Genomic DNA, 8,725 nt, shown 5'->3' with positions numbered 1-8,725 from the left:
ACATAATCATGTAGTTTCTGATTTTCTCGAAAACAATGATGAATATCATGTCAAATCATTATGAAATAGGTCTAGGAAATTTAGGAATAAAAAAATCAAGTCGGAGACAGAAAGTTAACCGAAAGTCAACAGTTGACTAAAAAGTCAACCGAACCAACATTGTATAAACTTTTCCTCCTCTTTCCATGTAGTCTATTCTCTTGACTTTATTCTCAAACAAAATGTATTGTGACATGAGTTCATGTGAATGAACGAAATATTCTCTTTTATTCCCATTTTGCCATTTTCTTCAAATTCAAGAGATTTTCGAATCAAGTGATAATTTTGACAACCACGAATCTCAAATAAAGAGATGACCAATGCCATGAGTAAATATCGGAAATAAACCCGAATAAATACCAGATAACATCTGCCTAAAATATTCACTTTGAATCGATTAAAACCGACATCACCAAACCTTGACTTGATAATTGTGTTATGGAAAATGCAATGAATTGTATGTTAAATGCATGACCTATCCAGTTGAAAATTTGAAAATAAGAAAAGGTGTGAAAAAATTGGGGTGGGACAGTGAGTAGAAGTGAGTGTTTTTCATTATGCTTTAATCGAGTTGATGTCTACTCTGACATGTAACACAGGGGGTTGAACGTTTAATTGTTTTGCTATCCTTGTTGAAAATTTTATGATATATTTTATGTTGACATTCTTTATAATTACTTTATATCATGATTTGTTTTTAATAAGTAATTGAATAATCTGTTGGTGCTTTCCGCTGCAATAAAATGAAGTTAGACATGTCAATGTTTTTATTGCTATTACTAATAATTTTAAAAAGTTGTATGTGTTACATGTCATATAATATGAGCATGTTTATGTTGATGGAAGTAGGATCCTAATTGTATGAATGCTTTTAAATTATTATGATTTTATTTATAATTACTTGGGGGAAATTAGGGTGTTATAGAAGTAAGGCGCTTAACGGATCATCGAACGATTATTGTTTGAGTGACCCACGTTTTCCTTGGAAATAGGAGAACATGATTACACTTCTGAGCCTCGCACGTCTCGATGTTATGTTTTGATAAAGTGGCAATATTTAGTTTTTATGTTAGTACAATGCTACTACGACGAAAGCATTCAAAAAATGTCACTTTCTCCCATTGGTCGAAAATGACATTTTTGGGGGACAATTTGTTAGCTGGATTTTTCAATGTGGTTCATGTTGAGTAAATAATTGAAGAGATTGGAATATGTTTGGATCAACCTATTTAATCTGTTGATATTGAGTTCGACAGGATATATGCTGGAAATGTATTTCGACATATGGAGCTGCAAAAGGCTAATCAAAGTTTCTATAGATACTATCATGATTAACGGAGTTAGTGAAATATTATGTGAAGTATGGATGATTTTGACTGAAAAATAGGAATTCACATTTAGGCTAAATAACTGTTTATTGGCCTTATCCATTGACGAAAGACACGTGGAAGTGAATTGAAGACATGATGCATGCAAAGAAAAAACGTGTCAATTTCTAAAGAGAACGAAAACCATTTAAGACAATTATTTTGATTTAGTATAAAAGGGGTCCTAGAGTCAGGATTCTGTATGTTCACTTGTATACAAACTCATATTACTCAAAGTATTTAGAGTATTGAGAAAAGAGTCACTAAGTGAAATGTACGTATGAAACACCATTTTCTTTTATTCAATGCGAAGTTAATTTCATTAAGTTACTTTTCCTTCACTTTATTGTTTTGTCGAAATCCTTTTACATTCCTTTTCATTTTACAAACCATTTCTACATTACTTTCTTATATCAAACTCTTTACTTTTTAAACACAAACTACATCATACTTAGAAACTTAGACACATTTGTCCTAGAATCAATCTAGTTGATCCTGCAACCAAATCACTATTTGGAATACTAGTGGCTGTTTACTAAATTTCACGGTAAACGCTACCCTTAATACTAATGTGCATATCTCATGTCGTTCATTAGCTACATTATTTGTCTCCTTATATATATATATATATATATATATATATATATATATATATATATATATATATAATTATTTTTCATAAAAAAATTACATGTTTAAATTTATTTCTTCATGGAACGTACCTTAAAGAATTAGAAGAAAAACTAAATCCTAATTTTGATACAAAATATATGTATTAAGATCTTCATCTTTCTCTTAAATTTTTTTAAAGTTCTAATAATAATGCATTGTTTATGTAATACTGTCAAGTGTTGATTCATGATAATTGAATGAGAATTAAAAATTAACATAGAATAAAAAATAGAAAATTGAATGTATAGTAAGGAATAAATCAAATTTGATATACACAAGAGTGTGTACAACAATCACTTACCATACATTTATTAAATACTTGTTCCTACGGAAGTATATACTTGATAGATTGCATTTTTAACCTCATTGGCGAGGGCCAATGAGAACCTTCTATAGAGAGTTGGGTGGTTATGTATTTCTCTATTTGTGATTTGGGATTCCTTGTTTTAATCTTAAAGTGCTCTTTTATGGCCTTTTCAGAGATCATAAATCATTATGGGGTCCATCAAGTGCCTTGGTGGCTCATCAAAGGCGTGTATCTTTGTTGCCTCAAGAGCCATAAAGGGTATTGATCCTCATTGATGGTAATGTCCCCCGTATTAATGGGCGGTTTTGACAGTGAATATTATTAAATGCGCCTAACTCGCTAGGACAAGGACTAACCCTTGAGGGGCGATGTCCGGTCTACTTAGGTCTTGGCGAGCTAACACCCGACTAGTTTGGGCGACCTTACCAAGATCCTTGAACTAACGTGATCTATGGTGCTCCACTGGGGGAGATTTAATCCAATACCTCCATTGGGGGTGACTAAACCCGAAACCTCCACACGAGGGCGATTCAAACCAAGGCCTCCGCTGGGGGCGATTTAACCCAAGACCTCTACTAGGGGCGATCAAACCCCAGACCTCCACTGGGGAAATTTAACTCAAGTCCCCCACGGGGTTAATTTAATGAAGAAGAGTGGAATGGACAAGGATCAAAGAATCCTAACGAAGAGTACCTTCCCACCCCTCTGAGGGAATAATAAGAACTTAGAGAGGAACGTGAAGGACAAGGATCAAAGAAACCTAACTCTTACGAAGAGTACCTTCCCGCCACTCCGAGGGAACAATAGGCACTTGGAGTGAAATAAAAAGGACAATATAACCCAAGACCTCCACTAGGGGTGATTCAACCCAAGACCTCCATTGGGGCGACTCGTTTAAAAACCCCAACTAAGGGTTATCCAAACCAAGATTTTACCCAGCGCGAGTACCTATCTAAGACTTCCCAAGCCAAAGCCTCGAAGGAATTCAAAGGGGAATAAAACGGGCATGAACTTAAGAATCCTAAACTCACACGAAGAATGCATGTCCGCTCCCCAAAAAGAGCACGTCATTGGAATTTGAAAATAAACTTAAAGCCTAAACATGTTAAAATCAGAGCTCTAAAACATCATACGCAAAAAACTAAATCACCTAGAGGCGTTTAAGCATGAGAAAATAATCAAGTAGCATAAAGGCGCTTCAATAAAAGAAAGCACATCAACCAAGAGTATTCAGCAAGAAGTAGCCATAAGACATTAAAGGGGAGAAAGCAAAGTTTGAGCTCTCTGCAGGTCTTAAAAGATCACGCCCGCAATGGAACACAAATACGTGGGATAAGGACTCAAGATTCCTAGCTCAAACGATAAGTCATTGAATGTCTTGCATGATATTGAGTAGCCATAAGACATTTGGAAAAGAACAGGAAGGACAATGACTTAAGAGTCCTAACTCGCAAGTCGAGTATCTTCCCACCTCTGGCAAAGACGAAGTTACTAAAAGCAATTGAAATATCTGCCTCTCTAAGGTCAAGAAGGACCTCGAGGAAATGTTTGGAGAGGAACCAGAAGAACAAGGACTGAAAAAGTCCAGGTTCCTATAGAGAAACCCTGCCTGCCTCTTGCTGAATAGCTAGAAGACACTTTCAAAGAAAACATTAGAAGAGTGATCAAAAAGATAAATGGAAAAATTTGAACTCACTAATAGGGAGATCACACTCATTATTAACAAAGGAGTAGAAACGGTACCGAACATCAAGAGTCTGAATCTCGTACTAAGAGGCCGAATAAACTTAAGTGCTTCGCCCTCCACACCTTGCACTTGGAGGGCTATGTACTTCCACGAACTTAAATGACAACTTGAGTTAAGCACTTCACCCTTACACACCTCGCGCTTGAGGGGATATGTATCTCTGAAATTTGAAGGGCGGGGTCGCTCGTACCGCTCCCTTCAGAACGCCTTTATTTAAGCGCTTCGCCACTCCAAGCCTCGCGCTTGGGGGATCTATGCACTACTATAAAGTAACTCGGACCGAGCCGATAGTTCGCTCAAAGTAAACCCGCCCCGACCTTTTCTAAAATAGGGACCTCAATAAAGTCGACAATCCAAAACCCCTATCTACTCAAGCGCTTCGCCTTTCCACACCTTGCACTTGGGGGGGGGGGGGGCTATGTACACTTGGGAAAAATAAATCCCACCAGACAGGGGTGAGAGCATCCTAGATCACGTTAGTTCAAGGATCTTGGCAAGGTCACCCACACTAGACTGGTGTTAGCCCACCATGACCCAAGTAGACCGGACATCGCTCCTAAAGGGTTAATCCTTGTCATCCTTACGAGTTGGGCGCATTTAACAATATTCAATGCCAAAACCGCCCATCAATACGGGATACATCATCAATAACGAGGATCAATGCCCTTATGGCTTTTGAGGCAACGAAGAAACTCGCCTTTGATGAGCCATCAAAGTACTTGATAGCCTCCATAATGATCTATGATCTCTAGAAAGACTATAAAAATGCACTTCAAGATCAAGAGAAGGGATCCCCAATCACAGAAAGAGATATACATAATCGTCAAACTCTACATATAAGGTCCTGATTAGCCCTCGCCAATGAAGTTAAAAATGCAATCTCTTCTAACCCGCATTGGGGAGGGTAACAAATATTGTTCCGCAGGAATAATACTCTTATACTTCTAACTAACATAATTAGTGTTAGATATCAAATATATGTTACATTATTTTATCAGGATCTACAATGTAAAATATTGTTTATCAATTAAAATGATTAATTTAAGGTAATACTAAGATGCATTTTAAGGGCATAAGTTAAGAGGTAAATATAATTTTTTTTAAAATTGTATAATGATTTTACTAAAAAATTATAATTATTATTTATAATTATTTTTTTTAATTCAAATTTTTTTATTTGTATATTTCTTATTATATTTTAGGGCATCCGTTATTTAAGAAATTAGTTTAGAAGAGAGATCCTAATTAATTGCAAAATTAATAAATCATTTTTTTATATTGATTATCAATGTATAATTGGGAATTATATTTTGAGAAAGGAGTGTAGTAACTCACTTTAGAAGATAAATATTTTATTTAAAATATAGATCCTAATTAATAGTAGAATAATAACTAACAGTACTTGCTATTAAATAATTAATACTTATTAATAAATATTATATAATTAAATTTGGTTTGATGATGGAAATATTTAAATTTATATCTTATCCTAGAGAAGTTGGTACCTCAGATATTTAAGGGTTTAGGTTTTGAAATATAACATACATCTTTCCTCATAGTAACACAAACATGACAAACATGGATTGGGTTCGCGGTGGTATGCTAGGTAGTGGAAGCTTCGCCACTGTCTATTTAGCCACACACACAAAACAATCTCTTAACTTTCCGTCTATCACCGCCGTCAAATCTTCCGAAAACTACACCTCACATTTTCTTCAAAAGGAGAAACACATACTAGATTGTTTAGGTTCATCTCCACATATTATCAAGTGTTTTGGTCACGATTTTACTTTTGAAAATGGCGAAGACTGTTATAATATATTTCTTGAATATGCCGCCGGTGGAACACTTTCCGATCAACTCAAGAATCACGGAGGAAAGTTTTCGGAAACTCTCATTCGCCTTTACACAAGGTCTGTTTTAGAAGGACTTAAACACATTCATGAAAACGGTTTTGTTCATTGTGACATAAAGCTAGAAAACATTCTTGTATTCGACAACGGAAATGTTAAGATTTCAGATTTTGGTCTAGCAAAGGAGAAAGGTTTAGAACATGGTGAGAAGAAGTTGGAATTCAGAGGAACTCCTATATTTATGGCGCCGGAGTCGGTTAACGATAGCGTTTATGAACCAGTAAACCAGCATGGATTATGAGTAACAAGGAAAATATGTGGTCGTTGATGATTCGTATTGGGATTGGAGAAGAATTACCATTGATTCCAGATGAATTATCAGAAGAAGGCAAAGATTTTCTTAAAAAGTGTTTTGTTAAAGATCCTATGAAAAGATGGAGTGCTGAGATGCTATTGAAACACCCTTTTATTTCTGATGATGATGAAACTGTTTTATCTATGAAAGAGTTGTCATTGCCATTAATGTCTCCAAAAGTTAAACTATGATACTCGCTAAATCAAAATTTTCTGTTTCTGTTACTACATTGCTAAACCAACAATAAAAAAGTATAGTGCCAAACACGAATGGGTAACAAATACAAGGATCAAGGTCTTAAACAATTGTAGTTCTAGGCATGTATAATTTTTAACTTATTTAAGGTAAATTTAACAATTTCTTAATCATTTTTGTAATGTTATAATGATGTAAATTAAGTTAAGTTACAGATTCATATGTTTGTTGTGGTGATAGAGTGCTTGAAGATTTTTTAATGATTGCATCAAATTCAAATTTTAAGTGTAGTTATTGAGCTTGTTTGAAGGATTCAAAAATATTCTTAAGAATAAGTTATTTGAAAATAAATATATGGAAATTTATTTTTTTAAAAAGGTGTTGAATATATAATTTGACATTTTAACTAAAATTGATAATTATAACTTCAAGAAAATTCCAAAAAAAAAAAAACTAACTTTAAAAAAAATTATATAAATTTTATGACAATAAACATTTTTGCCTTCTTACATTATAATAAAATCATAAAAGTCATTTTTTTTTAAAGTTATTTCATTTTTATAATAAAGAATATATATTTGAAAAATACTTGCATGGATACAAAGCTAAATCCATATTTTTAGAAAAAACCAATAACAAAGAGGATAAATCAAATTTATTTAAATTTTATTTCCTTTTTAATTGGAATAATTAGGGTGATTAGGATAATGGAGGAGAGAAATAATTTTATTTTTAGTTTTTAACAAAGTATTTTCCTATATATTTTTAAATGTGGTAACAAACATACGGAATAATTTCTCAGTTAGGTATTTTCGATAATGTAAACTTTAAACTTAAAACAACAATCTTTTTTTTTAAGGATCTATTCATCGAAGAAGTAGTTTTAATCAAAGAGGATATTATTGAATTAGATTTAAGTCTTTATTTGGATGATAATAATAATAATAATAATAATAATAATAATAATAATAATAATAATAATAATAATAATAATAATAATAATTTTTTTTTCAATAGGCAAATGATATAAGCAATCGCACTAGGGGTGCAACCCTTACAACAGAGAAATTATAGAGTATTGAAACAATCCAAAGGGGATTTAAACCAGTCATAGAAGCTACAGAAGGACAAAGGGTTGCTACTAGCTAGCCAATTCCAAGATAAATACAAGATATTTGAATACACCACGTCGAAACTATACGGCACCTTATCGAAAATCATCGCGTTTCTCATAGACCAAATGCTCCAAGAAGTAGCTATCCAAATGGTGTTGATTTTCAGTCTTGAATTTGCCATTTTCACCTTGTCATGAAACTTGCCAAACACCATGAACTCAGCAAGAGAGAATGATAAATCAACTCCCATCCATCTGAAGATTCTGCCCCACAACAGCTTTGAGACGGGACAATCGAAAAATAGATGATTCAAGTTCTCCGGTTGCAACCGACAAAACTCACAACAAGCATTGGTAGCGTCGAAGGTGACACCTCTTCTCAAGAGCGAATCCTTTACCGGGAGTCTTGATATGAGAAGTCTCCAAACGAAAACCTTGAATTTGAGAGGGACCGACAGATTCCACAAGACTTTAAGCATATCCATTGTTTCCACGGGCCAGGCTATCTCCTTATTCTCCGCGATTATAGCAGACACGGAAGCCACGGAGAAGGATAATAATAATAATAATAATAATAATAATAATATATAGATGATTTATATTTTTATGGCACGCAAGTTTAAGAAAATGTTAAACTGTAATTTTATTGTTGAAAAAATATATATAGTTAATTAGGGGTGGACATGCGGTCATATAGGTTTGAATTCGGGCTCAAAAACGCAATCCAGTCCAAACCTCGGGTGCCATACCAAACCCCAATTCCGACCAAAAAAAATCAGTTTGATCGGGTTATAGTTTATCGGATTCCCGGTTTGTATGCATGATTCAGTTAGATCGGATTACATGACAGTCAAATAATTGCATTATTTGACCATTCAAAAACATTCATATATTAGAAATGATATAGCAGAAAAATTCATAAATTATAATAAACATTCATGCTTCATAATTATATTAAAACTAGACATTCAATTTTGACATTCAGTTTTGTTGAAACTTAAATACTGTGTTAATATTTAAATTACAGTCATCCTTCATATAAAAATTAACATGAAAAGCCAATATAATATCACAAC

The 8,725-nt window shown here is 33.6% G+C and overlaps 1 pseudogene; it reads left to right on the top strand.

Moving 5' to 3' along the window:
• The first annotated feature begins 5,710 nt into the window (after positions 1 to 5,710).
• Positions 5,711 to 6,531, top strand: LOC131634349 (mitogen-activated protein kinase kinase kinase 20-like; annotated as a pseudogene).
• Positions 6,532 to 8,725: the final 2,194 nt, after the last annotated feature.

Source organism: Vicia villosa, unplaced genomic scaffold, assembly GCF_029867415.1.
Source record: "Vicia villosa cultivar HV-30 ecotype Madison, WI unplaced genomic scaffold, Vvil1.0 ctg.001282F_1_1, whole genome shotgun sequence".
NCBI classification, from domain to species: domain Eukaryota; kingdom Viridiplantae; phylum Streptophyta; class Magnoliopsida; order Fabales; family Fabaceae; genus Vicia; species Vicia villosa.
The sequence above is the reverse complement of the archived record's forward strand: the minus strand, read 5'-3'. Positions and strand labels throughout refer to the sequence as shown.